The sequence below is a fragment of the Dermacentor albipictus genome, chromosome 2 (assembly GCF_038994185.2).
Source record: "Dermacentor albipictus isolate Rhodes 1998 colony chromosome 2, USDA_Dalb.pri_finalv2, whole genome shotgun sequence".
Taxonomy (NCBI): domain Eukaryota; kingdom Metazoa; phylum Arthropoda; class Arachnida; order Ixodida; family Ixodidae; genus Dermacentor; species Dermacentor albipictus.
This window is the reverse complement of record NC_091822.1, coordinates 67,153,324-67,180,000: the sequence shown is the minus strand read 5'-3', so window position 1 is coordinate 67,180,000 and position 26,677 is coordinate 67,153,324. Positions and strand designations below refer to the sequence as shown.

The 26,677-nt window shown below is 47.0% G+C and overlaps 1 pseudogene; it reads left to right on the top strand.

Moving 5' to 3' along the window:
* The first annotated feature begins 9,256 nt into the window (after positions 1-9,256).
* On the top strand, positions 9,257-16,138 carry LOC139055711 (uncharacterized; annotated as a pseudogene).
* Positions 16,139-26,677: the final 10,539 nt, after the last annotated feature.

The window sequence follows — 26,677 nt, the reverse complement described above, 5'->3', positions numbered from 1 at the left end:
TGATATTCTCTTGCTGTTTCTGAGCCGCTTATCTCCGTTGCACACAATAGGCAGCAGTGGTTTCATACAAAAGAGATTATTTCTTCTTGTGTACATGAATGATGATGATGAAAAACGTTTATGTTCTCTATTTTGCAGTGATTTTGCGGCTTCAGAAGGAGTCTTCCATCTTCTCTCCAAGGTCGGTTCCCCTAGTCCATCATGACTAGCCCATCTGTTTTCTGGCAAGCCCATGTGGAATGGTATAGGGTTGGTTTGTCTCCACACCATGGGCACTTGCTCTCGTACTGCGTGGGGTAGATTTTGCTTAGCATGTCTAGGTAGGAAAATGTTCCCGTTTGTAGCTGTCGCCATGCTACGGCGTCTTCTCTATTTAGTTGTTTGTGAGGGGACGGGTATTTTCGTCTGATGCCTCCGTAGTAGTTTAGTATCTCTGAATAGCTTTGGGCTACCGGCTCGGTTTCCCCAGCGGGTCGGGATTGTTGGATGCTCGGCCTGTTGCGTGCCCTCGAGCTATCCTATCCGCCTCCTGATTTCCCGTAATGTCGGTATGTCCCGGCACCCAAACTATCGTGTGTTTGGCCTGGTTGTTGATGGTTTTGCAACTTGAGCGGATGATGTGGAGCGCGCTGTGGCTGATTCTGCCGTTTAGGTAGTTGCGGCATGTTGCTTGTGAATCAGTGAGTATGGTTAAGGGCCTGTTGGATCGGTACATCTCCGCTGCCGCTATAGCCACGGCTGGCTCTGCGGCCTCAACTACCGTACAGTTCCGAATTGATACGCTGGTGATTTCTTTTAGGTCCGAGTTGATCACCGATGCGACTTTGCTTTTCTTATGGTTTCTGTCCTCAGTGTAGGCAGCGGCGTCCACGTACACTGTGTCGTGTCTAGTTACCAGTGTTCTTTGTACATACTCTGCTCTTGCTTGTCGTCGTGCCATGTGTAGGTTCCGGTCCATATTGCTGGGTATCGGTGCTACTTTGATGGTGTTTCTGTATTCGTCCGGTATCGTCTTTGTGCTTTGTGACTCCTTTTGGTAGCTTCACCGCCGTATCTGCTCGGGAGTCTTCTGCCCGTTGCCGATAGGTTTAGTCTTTGCGTTTGCGCGATTATCTGCGCTTCTTGGAGCTCCTCGAGACTGTTGTGTAGCCCCAGGGCCAGGAGTTTGTCGAATCGGACAGAAGAAATACTGGATCACTCACTTGATAATGACGCAGACAGACAAAGACCACAAGAAGAATGAGCCATGTCAAGCAACGCGTCAAGTAAAATTGGCACTTGCAAACCGCGCCAGGTACATGCAGCGTGCATTTGCAATTAGGTAAAAATGCCTCACAAAACGATCCCAAACGCGCATTACACTGCTCGATCCGAGCCGAAAGAAATATTTGCGTGATGGTACGGGTGAGCCACAGATAACAAGTTCTGTACTTAAACTAAAGGTCCTGCAATTGACCTTTCGAAAATTACGGCTTGGTAGTAATAGACATGCTCTGCCAGAATAGATTGGGGCAAAAGCAAAGGGGTGGGTGCGTGGTAAGTGGCTGCCATGGCTCAGATTATATGCTACACGTGCAAAATACGTTGAAGCAGCGCAAAAAAACGCTTTATTAACAGTGTTCGAGCCTCTAAAAACAGCAAAATTATCTCTGAAGAGAAAACGAAGCACTCTACCGCATGACTGAGGCGACGCGTGGACACGATTGGAGGGATGGGCGTAACCAACGGCACATGACCGGCACAGCATCAACGTGTCTATGGAAATGGTATGCATGAACGTAACTACGTAGGTGCATTACAAGCTATCAACCTCTGAGGTGAAGTGGAAGCGCCCATCACTACGCCGCCTAGCGGGTGGTCAGACCCTTATGGCCAAGATATAGTCCGGCGTTCTCGGCGCGTCAAGCCGCGGCATGCTAAGTCGCATACGCTGCGCTAGCGACGCCAGGGGTGCAAGAAATTTGCTTCCTCTACAGTTCGGCGTGCGCGCGCAGCGCGAGGCTGGCGCCAACTCTGCGTCGGGGAGCGCAACTTCACGGCTGCGGTGAATAGCGCGCCGTTCGGGTAGCGCGCGCATAAAACGAAAACTTTTGCCGCATGGCGTTAACTTGTCCTGGAAGCCACAACATCGCACTCATAATGCTAGTACGTCGGCTACGTCAAAAAATGAAGCGGACCATCTACATACGAAAGCTATTCGACAAGCCCCTCAACTCGGCGACTACCACCAGCTAGTACAGGAGCTGCGAAATGCAGCTTACCTGTGGCGAGACCCCACTGCTTTCGTATAGCTTCCCACGCGCGGTTCTTCCGCTCTGTGTCGCGGTGGTCCATGCGTTTCACATCGTATACACATGGATGGTTGCTAATCGCTTCAAGCAGGCGTCCTCACTCGCGCTGTCACCACACACGCATGTTGAAAAAACCACAGGCGCACTGTCGGTTCGCACACCGCAGGCCGCCATCCTGCCTTCTGCTCGCTGCCGCTACAGCGCGCAGTGCATTCTGGTCTAGCGTCAGCCACGTCAAATAGAGCACGCTCTATCTCCGCGCCGGCGGCGTTGAGTTCGCCAAGCGCGCCTGGGCACGCCGGCTACGCCGTGTCGCCGAACTGTAGAGTGCGCGTTTTTCACCGACGTCGCTTAACCGCGACGCGCGTGGCCGCGCGCGCGCGTTACGCCGGACTATATCTTGCCCTTTACTTTCTCGGCTGCGAAACGGCTGGGATGTCCGCTCTTTACGTAGGCATGTTTCTAAATGACCTGCCTACCTCAGCGATTCCGTGGACACTTAACTCATTTACAATTACAGCAGCGGGCTTAACAGTGCACATTAACACCATCTCATGAACGATTCTTTGAGATTCATACGACGTCTACCTCGTCCGCTACAGTATTGCATCTTGTGGCCACTAAAATACATGCACAGAGGCTAAACACTCGGCGTATTCCAGTTCAAGGTTATGCTTCTGATTCGCTAGGGCAATAATTTGGCAACAGGATCTCACATTTATTACAAAGCCTCTCTTGTCAATGTATGCGGCGTCCTTGCCGCGTGGTTCCACAGGAAAATTTCACTCCACTGAAATAACTCGTAGTCACATACCACTTTTCCTTTCATCGAATGCGCAAGAATGACTTTATCAGTGGCAAACTCGTCAGCACTAACATAACCTATATTTTTCAAAATAGTTCTGTCAAATTTGCTCATTCCAATTTCGAGCAATGTTGTAGGCTAGTTCTTCATCACAGGGTTGTTCTTAGGCATCTCTCAATAGAGACAGAGAGTTCTTGGCAGCTGCCTCAAACTTGGTATAGAATGTTTGTAGTTCTTCAGGCTGATAGCGGCACGTATGAGCTAAAAGATAATAGCGGCGGGCTTTCGAAATGCGTGTAAATAAAGCTCGGACAATTTCATAAATTAGAGTGTTCGCTCGTCATAATAAGCAAGGCAAGAGTTTTGGAATGAACGTCGCATCCGGATAAGCTTCATTTCTGAATAAAGCACGCCTGTCCCTTCTGGCGCAGAGCAAGTCGAGCTAGTTGCATTTTATCTTAATCATTATATGTAGGCAGAAACCAGAGTAAAGCCACAGCTTTATTCATCTGAATACATGAATGGGACGACCGGTCTGCAACTGTCGCGTGCAATTTCCAAGCTCATTTACCACAGCAGGTTCTACTACTGCGTCGAGGTCAGTGTTCGAAAAATAAATGTTATGCACAAACTCCAACAGAATGCACATAACAAATACAAGACAGACATACGAGCCCACAGAACAGACAAACACATGGATAAGGCGTACGGCGGCCGGCAACGACAAAACAGAACAGCCTACCTTTTCTCTGAAAGTTAATAAGAAATAACTGTGTAAATGGAACAGCATAGCAAAAACGTCCGCAGAACATACAGCTTTTCTGAATGACATGGACCTGAAGCCGAGGCGGCGGCACGCTTCCGCTAGGTAGGACATTGCAGTTCGTCTTTCGCGTACCTTACGTATTTATAGGGCCCTAAGCACTTGTTAAGGAGTTCATCGCTGAGACATCACCGTCTGACTGGAGCCCGTACACAAATTTGGTCACCAGGTTGGTAATTCACTTGTAGATGAGGGAGATTTTAATGGCGCGTGTTTATGAACTACCGCAATCTTAAGTGCCCGCAGGCCGGTTGACGGGCTTCCTCAGCGCATTGAACGAACACCTCCGTGTCAGAAGTTACCTTGTCGGATTGGTTGAAATTCTACTACGAAATTATGGCGCCTGGTGCTATTGAAATATCTAGGGCACTACAATGTAAAGTTACACCAAGTTGTTTCTATCCATTTCTGCCACTCCCCCTGCACAAGAGTTCGAAAAAAGTTGGGGTACGCCTATTTCACGTGTCGATCTCGTGACGATACAAAAACTATCAAGGCTCCACATCTGATATGATGCCTATGCACTTATTCCGCATGAATATGCCGAATAACAGAAATCATTTTTTGCTCCTGTTCTACGCCTATTTCACCATTCGCCATCCGGTATGGGTCAAAAGTATTTACAGCATATGCCCACTTCCCCAGTCAGGCACGCGAACTCAGAAAACAGTGAAAGCTCACCACGTCAAAGTTAACTGTACGCAATAAAGATGCACTATTTGTTATGTTTTGCATCCTTTATTTCCACAAAGCCAATTGCAGTGTTGCGGAGGGAAAGCGAAAAAAAAAAGAAGAAGCTGCTCGTGGTAGCTTGCCCAGTCCAAGTACCCGTAAAATAAAACGCGTAAGAAAGCGGAAACAAAGATTTTCTAATTGCTTATAATTCAACTACTACCATGCATAAACATCAGACAAGAGAAAAACAAAACAAGACGTGCATGAAGAACTGTGCGGAACAAGGAGGAGGAGGGCTAAACATTAATTATAGAACCAGCACTTTATGGTGACCGGGCCTAACCCTCCCATCAGGGGACGTCGAGGATTTGCCTCGCCGCCGCCTCACGGGCGTGGTCGGTCACTCAGGTTTGGTCGTCGAGGGCGGAGCTCCGCAGAGCCTCACGCAACCTCGACGAGAGGGTCGTGGTGTTAATGTGTATTTATTGTGCTCGGCACTTCCACAGCACAATAGGAAGCGTAGCCAGGTGAGTGCCACAGCACCGACTTTTGGGAGAAGTGTAAACATTTGGGAATATAAGGTGGAGGCGGGCGGGTGAAAGGTACGCGTTTGTTTGTAGCAGACGCAGGGTGGTAGCCTGCGCCCGGCTGAATTTGGGGTGAGATGGGCGGAAGGCTCAGTAAATGAGGTTAAAGGCATTAACGAGATCGTTACGAGTGGCCAGATTGCCCCTGATGGCCAACTCGTCTCCAGTGACTCCGGCACGGTTGACTAGGCCTCGCGCTTTGGAGTGGGCGACTTCGTTGAGGTTGGGGAGGTGTGGGTGGACAGGGCCCGCATTGGCCGCGATTCATGTCAGGAAGAGCATGCTGTCTTTAGAGTGTGGTGCCTGGCGGAGGATGCGAAGAGCTTGAGGAGAAATACGGCTTTTGCTGAAGTTAGTGACGGCTGAGTGAGAGTCGCACACGATGGTGTGAAAGGCGGTATCTACGAGTGGCCAGGGCGGCGGCCACTTCTTCAGCCGTCTCGGCAGTTGGGGTAGTGACACTGGAGGCGTGGTTTAGGACTCCATCGCGTGTGGCGACCGCCACAAATCATGTGCCATGAGAATTTTGGGCTGCATCAACAAATGTGACGCCAGATATGTGAGCAATGGCTTTTATGGCAGCTCCTGTCCGAGTTTGGCACCAGGCCCTATTATATTCAGGGTGCATCTCTCTAGGGATAGGGTCTGTGTAGATCCAGCTGCGTATGTCAGTCGAAATCGGTTGTTTGCGGCCCTGTTGCTGAAGGTAAGTGAAGCCAAGCGTGGATAGAATAAAGCGTCCCGTTTCACTAAGGGGAGCTGTTCAAGCCGAGAGCGTTGTTGGGCTTCAGTGAGTTTGGCAAGGATGTTTTGAACTCCCAGTTGGTTGAAGAGTTCAATGCTGGTGTAATGCGGGAGGCCAAGTGCTTGCTTGTAGACCCCTCGCATGAGGGTGTCGAGCTTGGTTTGCTCAGCCCGGTCCCAGTTGAGGTGAAAGCTTTTTTCGTTGAGTCCCCATCGTCGGTTGAAGATACGTTTAAGAAGGAGTAGGTGTTTTGAGATTTGGCACAGATCTTGCTGAGAGCTAAGGCGTTGGAGCCGTTGGTAGAGATGGTGAGACCGAGGACCCGGATACTAGGGGTGTGTGCGATAGGACTGCCATCTTGAAGTCGTAGGGTGATGGTGTCACAGAGTCGGTGATCAGACTTGTGAGGAACAAAACAGATTTCTTTAATAGCTTGATGCTGCCCTTTTACGAAAATAGTCGAAGACGACTGCCCGCCGATCGTTGTGGCGTGGGCTACTCGATGTTGCTGGATATAATGGATGTGTTTGCGTATAATAAACAATATTACGTTGAAGTGTATCAATGCCGAGCATGTTGGCTCGTATACGACATCCTTGTGCCGACTCTTCTTCACTGATGGCTCATCCCAGTGCCATCTTGAGCTGCGCGTTCCAAGCCACCACGATTTTCGGACAGCCATTGCAAGCTAAGGAAACGGTATCGGACCAATCGCAGGCATCAGTACAACTCGCCTTACCAGGTTATTTATATTGGAATGCATCATGTAACCGCGCAAACAACACAGGAAAAAAAGGAAACACACAGGACAGGTGCGGAACTTCAACTCAAATTTACTCCGGGAAAGACCACATTTATACATGTATCATAATCACACTTGCTAATCATTGAACAACCATCACTCGACACTGGCATGCGGGGGTGAGTGGCATAAATTTGCATGTAAATAATTGAACTCTATCACTCAGTGACACTGCCGAGCTGTTTACGCAGCTGCCAGATTGCATATTTATACAGTACGCTTCATGGATTTCTCAGCTGAGTTGTGACGCAAACATCTTCAAGACTTAGTGTCGCGGAACCTAGGCGTGCAATTAGGACAGTGGCGACAATCGTCAGCCAATTTGCCACCCCCCGCCAATCCTTCTACCCTGCGCGGTACTCCTGCAGTCTGACGTTTAGACACCGTCCCGTCTACCCTATGTAGCTGTCGTCAGAAAAGAGGGGTATCTGGTATACTACCCCTATTCTGCCTGGGACGAACCTGCCAAGTGCTTGACACTACGTTCATTTCTTCTTTTCTTTCCCTGCACCATGTTGCACATGCCGGCCATTTTCTTGGGCGCCGTGAAAACCACCGGGACTCCACATTTTTCAGCCCCCTTTTTGAGGCGGTTAGAGATTTGGTGGAAGTACGGGATGGCAATAAGTCTTCGGCGTTGCGGCTCTACGCTTGGGCGGAGCTCTGATGGGCCCCGCGCTTCCTTGCCATGGGTTTATAGCGCCGAGGGGACCATATCATACTGAAATCTTGCGCTGTGCAGTCTTTGCAACTGTAAAAACGCGCTACGTTGCATTTCATGCTGGCAGGACTTATCAAGGGCAGCATGCAGGCAGTTTTTTTGCAATTCCCCTTTTTAGAAGCTTCGAATGAGCAGAGTGATAGTTTAAAATAGCTTTTTTTAGCGAGGCTCATACCTCCAGCAGGCATGGAACCCAACCATAACAATGCAAATGTTCAGAAACTGCATGCATCCATGCGAAGGCAACTCAAAAGTGAAACTCAACCCAAAGGTGCTCTCACGGAAAAATTTCAAGAACACGGTTTAATGCAGTTGAACCCCCTCCCTCCGATACCCCTTTAAAAAATGGTATAATCGTCAACATATCTAAAAATCATCGCCGAGTGGGTGGTGTCAAGGTGAGTAGGCTGTGTCAACGCGGGTGTCTAATACGGATTGCATTTAGACCCAAGATATTGAACTTACTTCTGCAAGTTGGCGGAGTGCTGAAAGCCCGCGTCCCGTCCACCGCGGGTCGGTCCGGTATTGCACTATCTTCTGGATCGGCCCGTGTATGGGTAGTAATTCCCTATCTGCAACGTTCAATAGATGCACTAAATGTTTTTTCAAGAACCTAGCCATATACGTCTTCACTGTAAAAAGATGGATGGGCGTGAATTGTGCAAGTTTCCTGGAGAGAATCTGTGCAAAAGTTACGTTCAGTAGCCCTTCGTTGCACGTTTTGTACTGCACATACACACAGAGAACATGTAGATCATTGTATTGTAACCTCATTGTGAGGCGCGTAGTCTGGGGATGATCAAAAAAAGGAGCGCTCGCCTAAGATTTATAGAAAAACAAACTAATTACAGTTTACTATTTGGGGCCACTACAGCCGCGTCTCTTGTTCCCAATGAAGTGGTGCTCCAAAAAGGCCCGAACATTTATGCGTTAGATGATGCATATTGCGCACGCATATATTGGAAAGATTACACCGCTTCCAATTGATCGGGTTTGTTGTCCATTGAACATATTATGGCCCTAAGAGGTGGCTTAAACATTGACACTTCTCTGTACTGTGTACACCAGAATAATACCAGTAATTGATACTAGTAGACATGTGATGATCCGTGAAGGCGTTCGAGCTTGCCTTTTCTTCCCTGACATTGCTCTTGGAGCTGCCAATGCTTGCGATTTCGTTTCTACTTTTGCCTTTGCAGGGTGCATCAAACGTTTTGTACGGTGTCTTGTAACCCACGCTCTCAATTCTACAGGGCTTTTTTGAGAAAATACAGGGTTTTCTTATACTAAAAAGCTATAAGCGCAGCGAACGCGGCGTTCTTTCAGAGGCATTCTTAAGCGAGGTAGACACACTGTGATGCTAATATGGTCTTTTAGCAGTGCTACGGAAATTAGGGTATACGGTTCGGCATTACCGTTCCGTCTTACCGTACCGCGTCGATCGAAAACGTTTTAGCTGTGCAGGTTGCTTGACACGGAACGGTAATATGACAATGATAATCGTGTCTATTGCAAATTAAAAGTTCTGCGTGCCGAGACCAAGATAGTTGGTTTATATATATGTAATTATATATGTACATATATGCAAAACGTCTATAAACCTTTGGCTAGCAGCATTTATTTTGCTGTCAAGCCCAAGTCTTTTTTTATAGGTGCGTGCATGCACCCATGGTTAGCCGGTTGGCTGCTGGGTCATTGCGATGGCTCACTCTACGTGGTTAGGCTTCTGCAGGACCGTGTTGCAAGTCTGCGTTGTTTTAGAGGTTTTCTCTTTGGGCACCACATAGGTGAAGTTGACTAAGTGCAAATGTCGTATCGCGGCCTGTTTAGCGACGATCTCCTGCTGCGCTCTCTGTCATGCAGAGAAATAGACGACATTTGTCTCCTGCAACCGGAGCCAGTGCCACGCCGTAATTTATACGACCGCGGTTTGCTGGATGTGGAGGCGATGGAAAGCGACGAGTTTTACCACAGGTTTCGCTTTCGAAAGATGGACTTGGCAGACGTTGCGTCGGCTCTGCTGATTCCCGAAGAGGTCGTCAGCGCCCAGCGCGTCCGGGTTTCAGGCAACGAGGCTCTCTGTATGACACTTAGACGCCTGGCCTACCCCAACCGTTTGTGCGAGCTGGAGCTCTTGTTTAACAGGCACAGCTCTGTGCTGTCGAGCGTCGTGTCTTCAGTGCTAGCTCATATAGAGCACTACTTTGACCACCTGCTGGCTGACATGACTACGCACAAGTGGCTAAACTTGCTCGCCGTCGAGAAATTCTCCGAGGCGAGTCGGCCTAGTAAAACTTCGTCAGGCACAAATCACGATGGACTGTCGATACATAAGTCACATTTGCGCAACTTTATTTGAAGGCACCGGACACTCCATAAACAGACGTACATTGAGAATAAATTGTGCATTGCCTAATGATTCATCTTAATTACAGTATATCTATTGTGCAGTCAGAAAAGTTGCTTTTCTGCATAACATTCAACAGCTAGAAGTACATGCACATGTTAAGCGTTACGAGAAATGAAAAGTTCCGTTGAGCGCGGCACGTTGGACGCGCCATCCGATACCTCGGCCTCACGGGCACTCGATCGAAATCAAGCCCAGTCTGCATCGAAATTCTCGAGTGAGATTCGCTTTTTTGCGTTACTCGCTGGATGGAGCCAGTCACGATCGAGAAACTTGTAGTGCCTTAGCGAATGGTTGCCTGTAGCAGTACCTAGCCGATGGAAGTTCTTTTTTTTATTGCGACAGCGTGCCTTCTGGCATAAAGAAATATTTAAACATGTAGATACACTCCGGATTCGTGTAGGAAGTCCAGCAATGCCCGGTGCTGGGGCCTTAAGATGCAACTTCTACATCTGGAGGCCGACCTGGGGGTGGTCCACATCGAAGCCGGTGCTTCTGGCGGAGGGCGTGTAGAGAAGGGCAAGTCCAGAGGAGGTGCCCAGTGTCCACCTCGCAGACAGGAGCGGGACAGAAGGGCAGGAATCGCTGATCGAGGCACGGTACTGTGCCGACCACGACCAGGTTACCGCAGGGGTGAGGGCGACACGGAGGCGCAACCTTCGTAACAAGACCTCTTTCCAGCGCGCTAGGCCGCCAGGGAGGTCGGTCCCACACGGTGGGAGAAGTGCTCGCGTGGCGCGCCGAAGGTGTTCTTTTTCTGTGAGGAGCCTCGTCTCCGAAGAGGTGGGGGCCAGTTGAAGTGGACGCGAAGGTTTCTTATGGCTCGCTGCATCGACTAAGGCTTGTGTGGAATGTGCATTCCGACGTATCCACTGTACACGTACTGTAACGGATAATTTCTCCACTGTGTCCTGAATCTCCTGTGCCAAAACGTCGGAATTCAGAACACGCCGCAGACAACGGATGGCAGCTGAGGAATCGGTGAAGATATCAATGTGTCTACTAGACGGCGGAAGCAGCGGACAGAGGATGGATATTGCGTCTCGGATTGCCAGGAGTTCCGCCTGTGTCGACGGCCAGGCAGGGGAGCAAGCATACGAGCAGGTTGCGATTTCTGACAATATTTTCGGACAAGCGATAGCCGTGGTGACGTGATCATCACTCACACTAGCGTCGACATGCGCTACATGTCTGCACGAAGAGCTCGCACTCGTAGCTGAGGAGCTAATTGCTATTATACTGGACTCTCTAAGGTGGCCAATGGATCGTGTGTGTATGTGAGTCAGAGGCCGATTGTCCGTAACTTGCTGATAAAGCCATGGTGGTCGTGGCGAGCAGGAATCGCAGGGCATCACTGAACCGTCTGCCATATACTTCTCAAGATCTGCAGCTTCAGGGATATTACGGCACTTTGCGGAACGAGCTTGGCGACGCTGGTGGACCAGTTCGTCTAGCGTATTTAATTGCGCTTTGGCCTGGAGTGCGTGAATGGGCGTAGTTTGTGGGAGGCCCGTAGTAACCCGCATTGCTGCTCGATTGATAGATTCCAAGCGGTCCCACTCTGCTCGTGTCATGTGATGAAACTGGGCTTGGTATATCAATCTTGGCTGTAGCACAGTACGTATGAGGAGGCGGGCGATGGTGGTTGTGGCACCACCTGACTTTTGAGAAATCTTACGGATGAGTTGCAGCATTTGGGATGTCTTCTGACGTGCTGTGCGAATCCAGGGGCCGGCGGAGCCAGAATCGTACAGGTCCAGGCCGAGGACTCGGAGTGAGTTGACGATTGGCATTCTGCTTCCGAGCAAGAGAAGGACGATAGGGATGGTGTTAAACGCACCACCCCTATGGGTTTTCGGGCACTCCCGTGGTCGCGACACCATCACCTGCACTCACAAACTCGTCCACTGTGGATTCCTCAACAGCGCATCCTTTTTTGCAGATTTTTTCGCTACCACTGGACATGTTGGGCAAAACAAATGGCGACACCAATGTGCACATCATGCTTGAAGGAAAAAATTTAAGCTTAATTTTCTTGAGGACCTCGCTCAAATAAGTCAGTTAAGCTGTTTCACCTTGTCTGTTTGCATTTGTAACACATCAGAGAAGATGTTCTCTTTTTTTTTTTGAAGCATGTTTGAGGGCACTAGCATCACTGTGCGCAAGCATGTAGCCACACTGCAATTATAGATCTCGTGCACTTTCTTCGGAGGAGCTTCAAAAAATCAAGACCACGAGACCTATTTTTATAGAAGGAAATCAATCCGATGTTTTTCAAAATGCTCCACAACTATCCTTTTGAAGGTTCTGCACTTAATATGGAAGTGAAAGGATGCAGGGGGCTCATTACACCCAAAGTTTGATGCACGTTGCTTTGTATTTGCTGCCACTGCACAAGTTGGGCAAAACAAATTGCGACACCAATGTGCACAGCATGCTTGAAGGAAAAAATTTAAGCTTAATTTTCTTGAGGACCTCGCTCAAATAAGTCAGTTAAGCTGTTTCACCTTGTCTGCTTTCATTTTTAACACATCAGAGAAGATGTACGTCAAAATGTGCTGGTTGCACATTAGAAAAATTGAGAAGGGAGGGAAGGGGGGGAGGGTATGTTAGCATTGCAAGTGAGGAACTCACTTTGACAAGCTGTGCTCAATTTACCACCCTTAACTTCTATGCAACAACATATCTTTTCAACCTTCCTCCTGTGCTCAATCTTCAGCTGTTATTCTTTTTCTCAGGCTGTCCATGCAAAGCGTACCCCACTTGATAACTGCTGGGCCTTCATCGATGGGACGGCACGTCAGATTTGTCGCCCAACGGTGGACCAGCAAGAGCACTATTCAGAGCACAAGAGGCGCCACGTGCAAAAATATCAAGCTGTGATGTGCCCAAATGGCATAGTTTGCCAACTGGATGGGCCTTTCAAGGGGCGACGTCATGATTCGGGTAAGTGCGTGTGATCCAAAAGCTCGAGAAACTGTGTGCATGTAGTGGCACAGGTAATGGAACCTCTGTGTAAATTTACTTGCGGTGTGCTTTCAGACATTGGTACCAAATTTGCCAATCATTTTATTTACTTTATGGCAAAGTAGCTGCTTTCATTTCTGATTACTGAAAGCTCTGAACTAAGTTTGTTGGCATTTGAAGAGCTCATTGGTTTTATTTCTGGATTGTACACATCAGGCTTGCTGTACAACGCCACAGAAGTGCATATCTTTGTGGTCTGAAACTTGACCCTTAGGTTGTTGGCCTTACAGTTGAAATATGTGGCGAAATCATAAAACAGAGCCACTTTTCAGCCCTTGAGTCAAGAATAGTGCATCACTGTTGCATGAGAATTAATGTGGCAACCACTGGCTTGAGACAACCTAAAATGTCAAGTGAAAATAGAAAGAGGGAAACGGGCATCGGTATGTGGAAAATTTAATGCAGGAAAACTTCATATCTGCACGTCTGTCGTGCTTTGGCTGTAGCAATAAAGCTATCGTACAGCACGGTGGAGCAATGGGCCACTTTATTTCGGCAGGAATAAAGCAGTTGTTGCAGTAACTGTGTGCTGGCAGACCTGCACATTGACCATGCAAATATGCATGCATCTTCTGCATATTGACATCTTGACAAGCACAACAGTTCATTTCTAAACAGACCTGGCAACGTGCCACATAGGAACGGCAGTGTGTCTTCCAATCAAATCAAAGAATGTTTATTATTTGCAAAGGTGGTACATATTGGGTGAAATATACGGAAGGAGATCCCATAGCTCATAACCGCAAGGCCACCTGTTTTGAGGTGTATGAAGTGAGTAAGCAACAGTGAATACACATTAGCAATAACTAGTAAGCACAGCTATTAAACATAATCCATATACAACAAAATAGTTGCAGCAAACATGAGGACCATCAACTCAACCTTCTATTAGAAACAGGATTAGTTTTTTCTTAAATGTAATGTAGCATCTGCATAGTTTTAAATCATTAGGCAGGTTATTCCAAAGTATACCAGCTACAAATTGGGCCATGTTTTCCATAGTTGCTACATACTTCTGGTAGCAAAAGTTGTTATTCAAATCATGTTATTGGAATCGTAAAGGCATACCTTTACATACACATTAATTGGGACGCGGTTGTTTATATTCTTGAATGGCATGATAATTAGATATACTGCACCATAAGTCATAGCGATAACTTTTAACCATAACCATTCACAGAAGGATTTAATGTTCCCGAAAGAGTGCAAGGGCGTTGGAATGGAAAGCAATGAAGGTGATTAAGTGGATTAAGCAGATGGACACGTATTACACCAGGATGATACACAGTAAGTAAAATGACTGTGAATGAATGTGTAGTGCCATGATAGTAACGCAGAGCGGCTATAGTATTGTCGCGCTTGTATTAGGATTATTAGCCCACAGGTCATTTTTTTGGTTTATGCTAAATCAGTACAGAATATTTTAAGTTGGAGTCTAAAATAACCCATAGGAAGCAACATTGCTTAAGAGCACATAATTTAAGTTGTTGGAATGTCATTGCTAGAGAGTAGGCTGAAGTTTTAAAGGTAGAGTTAAAGATCATAAATGTAGTTTTAGATTTATTAATCTGGAGAGTTGAGATTCACCATTCTGTCCAGTTGTTGAGGTCAATAAGGTATGTAGTTTGGGAAAGAATTGATGAGTCTATTCCTACTATTGTCCTGTCATCTGCATAGAGAATAGGTGTGGAGTTAAAGACAGTTGGCGATATCGCTAATGTAGATGCAAAAAAATTCATACAGAACTTCCTCGGGCAGCTCTCTAAGTATGCGTAAGCATTGTGCCACTTGCTTATCTCCACGCAGCCTGGTGTCATTATCAGCATTATGGAACTTCATCTGACCAGTATAAGCTCTTATAAACCTTCATTGATTGTTTGCTGCACGTTTGATAGCGAACATGATAAGGCACGTGTAATTAAGATAGAGTTCATTACAGCACTTAAGCCCACGATCATTGGTGTTAATTAAGCCACTAGAGCAATCAAACTTTGATGGGAGTCAAACCCATGGCCTTTGGTGTTTACTTATGGTTAATTTAGCAAAGGTGTTGCAAAACCATCACTACATTTGCTGAGGGGGATATGCGGTGTTTTATTGATGGTTTTTGGATGCTTGTTTTGAGCTTGTTCCTTATTGAAACATATGATGTTCTGTGTTGTATGGGTGATTTGAATGAATTTATGCACTGTTCGCCTCACTTTGCTGAGTGCTTGTAGCCTCTGCCTTACATAGATATGAGCCGTTGCATTTTTTGCTTTCTTAAGGGGTATGAACCATTGCTTAAGGGGGTATGAGCCATTCATTGTCTTATGTGACAAATTTCTCGTTGGGTAAGCATAGAAATGCTTATGCACTTGATAGAAGCGGTCCACTTGTAGAGCCTTTAAGTAAGCCTTTTGTCGTAACTTTGCAGTTAGAGATTACTCCAGGAATACAAACAGCTATACCCCTGTCCAGCGGGCAAGGTAAATGCACTTATGGGGACGGGACTTTAGACTACGTGGTGCTAAACGGAAAAACAAAGCTCACAGTTAAAAAAAAGAAGCGACAGCTTAAGAGCGTATTTTTTGAAAGTGTAGGTTAAAAAGAAAAATCTTCTAAAATGTTACTGTTTTACATTGTGTTATAGATACAACCCAAATTTTAATATTTTATTGGCTATATTGGATGACCCACTTTGATTTAATATCGGTTAGAGAGGCTTTGTCGGCGCTCAGTATTTCCTGACCAGACAGGTTTCTGTTGAACCCTGGAATCAACATAGGTCTACTTAATAATGAAATATTTGTTTTAGTATGTGAATTTAAAATGCATCACCACTGTTTCTGCATGATCTTAAAAAACATTCTTGCATTTCAGGCATTCTCAAGGAAACCAAGCTCTACGAGAACCCTGAGAAAAGCACAATGGGCAGGAAATTTGTCATTTATGGCGACCCAACCTACCCTTTGCTCCCACTCCTATACAAGACATTTGGAGGTACTACCCTGCAGCCTTATGACGCATTCTTTAACAAGGGCATGAGCAGGGTGCGACAAGCTGTGGAGTGGGGCTTTGCTAAGGTTGCCACAGAGTTTGCTTTTGTGGACTTCCACAAAAATAAAAAATGACACATCAGCGAGTGGGGCGCATGTACCGTGTAGCAACCCTTCTTGCCAACTGCCATACATGTCTGTATGGCAGTCACGTGTCTGACTTTTTTATTTTTGCCCCCCGTCACTTGACGAGTATCTGGTGCCACATTCCATATGAGATTTCACCGCTAGAATCCCCTTTAGAATACTTGAGCAAATGTCCTTAGCATTTACTTGTGCAACAGAACGTCACTGAGAATGTTAAGGATAGCATGTTAAAGGGACACTAAAGGCAAATACTAAGTCAGAGTGGACTGTTCGAATACTATTTCAGAAACCTTGTAGCACTTGTTTTGAGCCAAGAGAAGACTTAGTTTACGAGTAAATTGCATCTTAAAGGCCCAAATACCTTTTTCGAAATTAATATCTCCTACCACTCAACTGGGGGAGTGGTGACGTTACATATGCCATCACCACCCTTTGCTGCCGTCGGTGAGTGAAACGGCATCCGGCAGACGGTGGCACTGAGCCAAGGCAGAGCAGTGGATTTGCCACTGGAGCTGCTTTTTCGTCAAGTGGCGTAGACCATTCGGGAATCCCGCAAAAAAACGCGGAAGGTGAATTCTCTGCTACTTGCATTTTGTGTGAGTTTCGCAAGCCATCAAAACCAGCGCAGCACTATGCGATAACGAAACTACTGAAACGATAAAGCATGGGCGGGGCAGAGTCGAGCGAAAACAAAACCTTTCGACCGCCTCTGTCTTTATCAAGGCCAATTTCAATTAGTTCTTTTTTCTAAAAATGAAATAGAACTGTACAAGTAGCACTAATCTATCACTTTATCTTGACTTAATACTTGCCTTTAGTGTCCATTTAAGTGCACGCAGACAGCGGATGTTTAGCTACGTTGCATCATATAACATTCGAAGACCAGTTATGTCGTTGGCTGATTTTACGTTTGAAAGATGTTGCAGTGCCGTCTAATGGTGCTGAATAATTCTTGTTCGATCGCTGAACCTTTCCTTCAACAGTACAATGGCATCTGCGTAGCATGATTCGGACGTGGGCAAACCAGAGATCACTGCTGCTGCATCAAATCGCTGAGAGAGATGGTCTGTTTACATTTTTCCCAGAAGCCTGTCCACCTATTGAGGTCCCCCTTGAACGTTGTGAGAAGTGGGAAAAGGGCACAGTGACCTGGATTGGCGAGGCAGCCCGAAGCACCATCCAAAAAGGCGCCGCAACTAGCAACGTGAGCACAGCCGAGCTGTGCGTTTTAGCAGGGGAATAGCGAACCAGCTGGTGTTACGACATCCCACCGCTGCCACCACTGTTACGACTTTGCACCGCTGCACCACGATTACGACTTTGTGGTCCCGTAGCGCTCGTCACCCGTTTCGTGACAGAGCGTTGGTAGCGAAGACTCGGAGCCAGGCGTCGATGAGAATAACGAAAGGGACTTTATACACTATATACAGGTCATTATACAGGACATGAATGGGTCAGCACTGGGGCCGAGATCTCACAGCAAACGCGACTGTTCCCGCACGGCGACGTCCGGCGAACACGCGTGACACATCTCACCCCAGTCGAGAGCGGCACTGTGCTCCCGGTGGGTCGGCGGATCCGGTTTTTAAGGCGGCGCATCGCGGCTTTTAAAATCCCCGAAGAACCATTGTCACTCAAACGGCGCAATACAAAGTCAGCACTCGGCGGTCGTCCGAGGGGTCCAACCAGCGACCGCGCTGGCCACCCGGTTCAAAGTTCGCGCGCGCGGTGACCTCCAGGCAAAAGGAGGTGCGGCGCCGGGCTGTCTGACACTTGTGTGCATGTCTGAACATGCTGCTCGCCGATGCTTCTCCGCAGAGCACCGCTGCTTGGCGGCTCAGCATCTTGACTATTGAAGGGAGAATTAGGGCGCTCGCAGGATAAATTCTGCATCTTGCAGATTCGGAATGCGGGCTTGTGGTAATGGCAAAACACTGGGTCCTGTTCCTGCGTACAGCACCAGTGTCGGTGTTATCCCAGTATGACCGAGGCTCATCAACTGGGGCTTGTACTGTCACTTTGCACTTGAAGTCTGTCAACCAGACATCTCCGTAGAATAGATCCGGCAGGTAATAGACTCCGTGACGTCTGTCAAAGTCTTTTCGTTTAAGTTTCCGGCACTGTTCCACGAACTTCCTAAGGCTCTCTTGATCCGGCAGTTGGGATGTCAGCTTGGTGGAATCAAGAGGAAGCTTGGTTCTTAGCTGACGACCCATCAGTAGTTCCACAGGGCTATACCCATTCTTCAAAAGAGTCGACCTGTAAGCTAGAAGGGGCAAGTAAGGGTCTTTCGTTTTTATCATGGAAGTCTTGATTTTTACCGCAGCCTCAACAAGTTCATTCCTCTGAGGATAGTGAAGGCTAGAGGTAATTTGCTTGAAGGCGTAGTCCTGAGCGAAGAGTGAAAACTCAGTTGACGAAAACTGCGGGCCGTTGTCGGAAACCACTTCCTCAGAAATCCAGTGGCGTGCAAAAAATTACTTGCTGTGGTTGACCACAGCTGCAGACATGAGCTTCTCGAGCCGAGCCAGCTCAGGGTATCTTGAATAATCTTGCAATAAGTTGCGCCACTCGTGTGGCTGGAAGAAGCTTTCTGTCTGGACCACATAGCTGGCAAGGAGAAGCTGATAGAAAAAGTCTCTTCTTTAAGTGTCTGGAATACTTGCTTCGGGGGGACTGTTTCGTAGGTGCCTGTGTCAATTTTTAAATCTACTGGCTGACCTTGAACCAAGACTTGCCTTTCACGTTACAACATCCGACGTCTTGATTACTCAAAGTTGCGTTTCGACACAATCGAGGCGCCGCAACATGCATACGGAGGCGTAATGACCCTTTTACCTGCAATTTCTGCAGACTTGCGAGCGTGCTGGGCACAGAGTACGAAGGTGACGCTCTTGACCGCACCAAAAGCATGGTTTCTGCATGCTGTTTTTGCCAGAGGATGAAGATGGCTTGTTTGCCCCCACGTGAATAGCTGCCGCTTTTGTCCTGTTCCGAAGTACCCGAATTGGGGAGCGGACGCAACTTTGTTCACACATGGCGCTTCCTGGCGGAGCTCGACTCATTGCTGATGGACGCTCTCAATCTGGTGGATGGACTCAAGAGCTTTCTGAAGAGTGAGGTCTGCGTCGAGCTGTAGCCTGGTGGATAGTTGCTTGTCTTTTATCCGAACTACGAGTCAGTCGCGCACGAACTCTTGTCGAAGAGCACCGAACTCGCAGTCCTTCGAAAGTGTGTGAAGTGCAGTAACGAAATCTTTGGCCGACTCACCGTCTTATTGCAGTGTAGCGTTAAATCTGACTCGTTCAAAGGTTACGTTACGTCACAGGATAAAGTTTTTTGTCGAACTGCTCCACGACTGCATCTAATTTCTTGAGCTTCTCTTCGGAGAGAGCAAAAGTGGCGCAGGTTTCCTCGGCTCACTCGCCCATGATGTAGAGTAGCGCGTCTACTTGATGCTTCTCGGACTTTTTGCACAACTCTGAAGAGGTTCGGTAACATTGAAATCCTTGTTTCCACTTCGGCCACTTGTTCGGTGATGAAAAGTTGAAGGCATCCGGCGGTCGAATTACGACTGACGCCATGGCATTAGACGTTAAGGGTTCGCTTTGCTTAAGTGCCGAGATGTGAATATAGGAAGCAGCTCACCGACGGCGTTTCGTTGCTGGCATCGGTTACATGGAGGAGGACTAGGAACCGATGTCCACTGGTAGAACCCGTTCTTCTGACACCATATTGTAGGCAGGAAGGAAGAGCGAAACGGCCAGACGAGGAGTCACATACGCACATGTTTAATGGTCTCTCAGATATGTTCTAGCTCAAGAAGAACAAGAGCACGCGCTGCCAGATCACCGACCACGCGCTGTCACGGGGAACTGTCTCCCGCTTTCACTAGATGTCAGCATGTACAACAGAATTAACTTCTGAAATGGTGCAGGATATGAAGAAGGTTGACACGTTTGGCATGTGTGATGGTATCGGTGATGGCACTCGAGAACACATCCCTGGACGTCTCCTCAAGTGCCGAAATCACAAATGGTCGGCTGGAATCGACATCGAAAGTGTCTCTGGGAACGTCAACCAAAGACGAAGAGTTGAGGTGTTCCACGAAGCCAAGGTATTCACTAACGAGCAGCATAATAGGGGCACAGAGGATATTGTAAAAGTAGATATTGCTGCAGCTGCCAGCGATCTCAACCATTGCGAAGGGTAGTGGTGGAGCTTTCTGGCTCTTGAACACGTCGGACGGCGTGAAGAGGTCTGTTGCATCAGTGATGACATCGCAGGATATGGGTACGATGGCGAAGGAGCCAGGCGGAATATCTATCCTCGCGCATGGCAGGTTTAGAAGGGCAATCACGATCTTCGTACAATGGTGCGTCACAAAGAGGTGAAACTTCAACTTCAGTGCGTGCGCAGTCGATTACGGCTTCATGACGGGACAAGAAGTCTCATCCGAGCAGGCATGCATGCGAGCAGGCAGGCATAAACTCGACAATATAAACAACGCCGTGAACAGCTACTGAGAATGGCAAGGCAGTCGAAGCGGTCCAAAAATATGCCAGCAACCAGAAGCGCGAGCAGAACCAAGCCGTGCGTTGGCGATGTGGCTGTGCAGTGAGTCTTCTTCATAGTTGAGAGATACAGCCGTGGCAATCGGGGTCCTACAAATGTGTCTGGAGTCTCATGTCTGGTGGGCCTTACGGCTATGCCTAGGCATCGCAACCACTAGCAGCATAGGAGGCGACAGAGCGAGTCGTGGCAACCATCAAAACACTGCAATGTTCTGCCATTGGGTAACCACTATCTGCATCATGATCTCACGACACTTATATACACTCCAAGCTGGAAGGCACCATGCTGGAGGTGTTGTACTGCAATAATTTTTCAATAATGCTCATTATTAGAGGATACGAGAAAAAATTGAAATACTGCATTGTGATATGCCAGGATGTAAGCCAAACTGCCCCCTTAGCTGCAACTTGCACCTGCAGATGACGATCCTTCCATGCCCTCTCTCCTGCCATAGCCCAAGCAATGTATTACTTCAGTGTTGCAAGCCCTGCGTCCCCTTCTGGCTTTATATGCTTATGCTTACAGTTGCACATTGAGCGCCACAACTGTTAACTGCCAGAGCGGCATTGATATGGTTGTACGTTCGTAAACACAAATAAATTAACTATCGTGCTCAAAGACTTCCAATGCTTATTTGCTGGAATAGGTCATTCAAGATGTGCACCTCTGTCATCTGGCTTTTCTGCTGTGTTACTTAGTTTAGGTTGTATAGTGCAGTGTTAATAGTAGGGGCTCTGCAGGCTGCAATGACTGCTTGTATGCTTCAGCCTATAGGTATGCAATCAAAGTTGCACTTAGAGCACAACTGCTGTCAGAGTGGTGTTGATGTGGTTATGGTGTGCATTCATAAACACAGTTGAATGAACTACCGTGTTTAAAGACTACCACTGCTTATTTGCTGGAACAGGTCATTCAAGAGGTGCAGCTCCATCATCTGGCTTTTCAGCTGTATTAGGTTAGTTTGTATAGTGTAGCACAATGTTAAAGGGACCTTGAAACGATTTTGGTGATGTTGTACATACATACTGTGTTGTTTAGAAGGTCATCCTGATCATTAATTTATGCATCTAAGTGCTCCACATAAAGTCTGTAACTTATTATAAAGTATTAAGAATGTACATCGCTACCGATCGCAGCACGCCACTTGGCTGAATTTTCAGCTGCCCCTGACCATTTGATGCAAGTTTCCCTAATGACTCTAGTAGGGCGAGCTATCCAATTGGCTGCCCAGGGCACGTCATCAATAATTTTTCCAACTTTATACTGAACAAATGCTATTATAGTTGGAATGTTAGTTACTTTTTTCTACGAAAAACAAGTAACCAAAACAGCATCCTCTAGGGCAGTTTCTCGCTGCACTGAAACGCACTTCCGGCACAAAGCAAGTGTTGTTTCCTTGTGTTACAACATGTTCTGTGTTGACGAGAGCTCCGCCGTCAGAGTTGATCTTGATTTTTATTTTTGCAAGCACCACGGTCCACCCTTGTTACATTGTCGCCCCCAAACGTAACGACTCGCAATCTGTCAAGCTGCAAGGCAGCAGACGAGCGTGGTGACTACAGCACCACAGGGCTGTCGCTTGAGTTTATGCCTCCACCAATCCATTGAAATTCCCAGCTCACCTGTGGTGAGAGGAATACTGGACACACTCGGCCCTGCAACAGAATGCTTGCAATGCACACTGCTTCAATTGCTCTTGCTTTGGGTCGACTGTCATGCGGCTGGCAGAGAGGCTTCGCACGCGCGGTCCTACACAACATGGCGTACTGTAATGACGTAGAGCCAGTGAAGGCGAAGCTTAGCCCCGATCACTTGGCGACTGTGTTGAGAAAATGCATGGCTCTGGAGAAGGGTAGCTGGTGATCGTTCGTAGCTCTCCTAACGCGAGATGCTTCACACAAATTGTGGTACGAATACTTAACTTCAGCGGTATACTACATGTCTACAAAATTTGTCCAAACTGTTTCAGGGGCCCTTTAATAGTTGGTGTTATGCAGGCTGCAATGGTTGCTTGTGAAGCGTCAGCAGTTACATAATAAATGTTGCACTTTGAGCAGTATTGATGTGGTTTTTATGTTGTGCCTTCATAAACACAGATGAATGAACTACTTTATTGAAAGACTGCTTGTGTATATGCTGGTAAAAGTTCAAATGTGCATGTTTTGTCCCTTTTCAAACTATCAGTTAAGTCTATCATGCTTTGCTAATGGACAGCCGCCTGGGTAACTAAGGTAGTATAGAGCAACTGTTTTGGAAAGTTTGTCCGTGGTTTGATGTCTGGATCAGAATGAAGTTTGCAAGAAACCAGTATTGGGTTTCTCTTGTAGCTTCATGATACAGTCGAGTGGATAATTATTTTCATTCTTATTTCTTTATTTGACTGAATAAATTATTCAGCATTTCCAGCTGCCCTCGCTGATGCTGCATATAGACTTGGCGCTCAGCAGCCATGAGGCGCCTCTCCTCTGCGAGGGCCTCTTGCTCAATCTGGCAGAACTTTAATTCTTGGCGCCGCTGTTCTGCTTGTGACTCTCGCTCCATTTGACGCTCTTGCATCTCCATTTCCTTGAGCCGCATCTTGTCGCTGTGCTGCTTTATCTGCAGCTCCAGCCTCCTTTCCTCAAGCTGCAGGCGACGGGTGTCAACTTCATACTCGCGCTACGACCGCGACTCAAGATGTGCAACTATCATATCATTGTGCCGTTGCACACCTGCAAAGATAATGAAGCAATTATGGCGACTCAACACCCAAATGATTACAATTAAAGCGTAGTCGCGTGCCAGCGCCGACTTCCTCGTGCCACATTCGATAGCACGAACGATGTCTTTTTCATCTGAGATTCGGCATGACGCGAGTGCTTGTTTGCACGACGGCACAACGCTCCTCTGGCAAGGCGCTGAAATGATGTTGATGTTGCTTTACGAGCGAATCCACAAGGCGCTTCGAGGCCGTTCTGATCTCTAAGGCTTATGGTTCTGCCAGGCCACTCAATGGAAGCCACGCACCGCCATGTTTGCGTGACAAAAAGTGGAGACACCAGTTGTCAACCGATACGTACGCAATAAGCTGGTACGGTTTATGCGAATACAAAACACATTATGTTCAGTGGCTGCTGAGTCGGGGATTTGACTTTACTACTTTTAAAACCAAATCACTGTTTAAGCAGGCACGGTCTAACGAGGTTTTACTGTAGTCCTCAAAGGCTTATGTGCTTCGTGCTGAACAAATAAGTGTTGTTTATTGCGTTCCACCTAATTCCGAGCACTTTGGGTCCATCAGATAAGGAATACACTGCCTTCTTTACTAATGTCACAGCGTGTGGTTATGTTGGAGGATTGCCGATCCAACTGCATTGTTCATTGCCACTCCTCTTGACAAGTTCATCCTCAAATGAAGGTAGTAAAGAAAAAAGTCCGAAAAACTGACTCGTCTCTCGGTGGACTACACTGTTTAGAAGACTGTGTGTGAAACAATGCTGACTTCACTGTCAATCTTGCATACTGTGCTTCCTGAATGTTTAAAGGAACTGTTCTCAATTTGTTGTAGTTACGCAGAGGCATCATCTAAAACCGAAGCAATTTTGACATTAAAGGTAGTCGAAATGCTATTCATTTTCTTTTGTGCACTTATAGCCAGGCTCGAACGGTGCAGGTTAGCTTAGAACTTATCATCATCATCAGCCTGGTTACACCCACTGCAGGGCAAAGGCCTCTCCCATACTTCTCCTACAACCCCGGTCATGTACTAATTGTGGCCATGCCGTCCCTGCAAACTTCTTAATCTCATCCGCCCACCTAACTTTCTGCCGCCCCCTGCTGCGCTTCCCTTCCCTTGGGTGCCAGTCCGTAACCCTTAATGACCATCGGTTATCCTCCCTCCTCATTACATGTCCTGCCCAAGCCCATTTCTTTTTCTTGATTTCAACTAAGATGTCATTAACTCGCGTTTGTTCCCTCACCCAATCTGCTGTTTTCTTATCCCTTAACGTTACACCTATCATTCTTCTTTCCATAGCTCGTTGCGTCGTCCTCAATTTGAGTAGAACCCTTTTCGTAAGCCGCCAGGTTTCTGCCCCGTAGGTGAGTATTGGGAAGACGCAGCTATTATACACTTTCCTCTTGAGGGATAATGGCAACCTGCTGTTCATGATCTGAGAATGCCTGCCAAACGCACCCAAGCTCATTCTTATTCTTCTGATTATTTCTGTCTCATGATCCGGATCTGCCGTCACTACCTGCCCTAAGTAGATGTATTCCCTTACAACTTCCAGTGCCTCGCTGCCTATTGTAAATTGCTGTTCTCTTCCGAGACTGTTAAACATTACTTTAGTTTTCTGCAGATTAATTTTTAAACCCACTCTTCTGCTTTGCCTCTCCAGGTCAGTGAGCATGCATTGCAATAGGTCCCCTGAGTTAATAAGCAAGGCAATATCATCAGCGAATCGCAAGTTACTAAGGTATTCTCCATCAACGTTTATCCCTAATTCTTCCCAATCCAGGTCTCTGAATACCTCCTATAAACACGCTGTGAATAGCATTGGAGAGATCGTATCTCCCTGTATGACGCCTTTCTTTATTGGGATTTTGTTGCTTTCTTTATGGAGGACTACGGTGGCTGTGGAGCCACTATAGATATCTTTCAGTATTTTTACATACGGCTCGTCTACACCCTGATTCCGTAATGCCTCCATGACTGCTGAGGTTTCGACAGAATCAAACGCTTTCTCGTAATCAATGAAAGCTATATATAAGGGTTGGTTATATTCCGCACATTTCTCTATCACCTGATTGATAGTGTAAATATGATCTATTGTTGAGTAGCCTTTACGGAATCTTGCCTGGTCCTTTGCTTGACAGAAGTCTAAGGTGTTCCTGATTCTATTTGCGATTACCTTAGTGAATAGTTTGTAGGCAACGGACAGTAAGCTGATCGGTCTATAATTTTTCAAGTCTTTGGCGTCCCCTTTCTTATGGATTAGGATTATGTTAGCGTTCTTCCAAGATTCCGGTACGCTCGAGGTCATGAGGCATTGCGTATACAGGGTGGCCAGTTTCTCTAGAACAATCTGCCCACCATCCTTCAACAAATCTGCTGTTACCTGATCCTCCCCAGCTGCCTTCCCCCTTTGCATATCTCCTAAGGCTTTCTTTACTTCTTCCGGCGTTACCTTTGGGATTTCGAATTCCTCTAGACTACTTTCTCTTCCATTATCGTCGTGGGTGCCACTGGTACTGTATAAATCTCTATAGAACTCCTCAGCCACTTGAACTATCTCATCCATATTAGTTATGATATTGCCGGCTTTGTCTCTTAACGCATACATCTGATTCTTGCCAATTCCTAGTTTCTTCTTCACTGTTTTTAGACTTCCCCCGTTCCTGAGAGCATGTTCAATTCTATCCATATTATACTTCCTGATGTCAGCTGTCTTACGCTTGTTGATTAACTTCGAAAGTTCTGCCAGTTCTATTCTAGCTGTAGGGTTAGAGGCTTTCATACATTGGCGTTTCTTGATCAGATATTTCGTCTCCTGTGATAGTTTACTGGTATCCTGCCTAACGGAGTTGCCTCCGACTTCCATTGCACACTCCTTAATGATGCCCATTAGGTTGTCGTCCATTGCTTCAACACTAAGGTCATCTTCCTGAGTTAAAGCCGAGTACCTGTTCTGTAGCTTGATCTGGAATTCCTCTATTTTCCCTCTTACCGCTAACTCATTGATCGGCTTCTTATGTACCAGTTTCTTCCGTTCCCTTCTCAGGTCTAGGCTAATTCGAGTTCTTACCATCCTGCGGTCACTGCAGCGCACCTTGCCGAGCACATCCTCTAGAACTTATACCGATGATAGATGATATACCGATGATGAGAACTTATACTCGATGATAAACCAGAATCATGTCAGCCATGCGTTACAATAAATCTGTTGTAGAAATGAAGACACAAGAGGAGCACGAGACATCCTGCAATTGTATTCCGTCATACACGTAGTAGCACTGCACCTACTACGTAATAACAATGAACTGGATATTATAGTTAGGCTCTCAAAATTTCAGATTTATGTAACAGCTGTCAAACAAACATGTCCATCCTTGG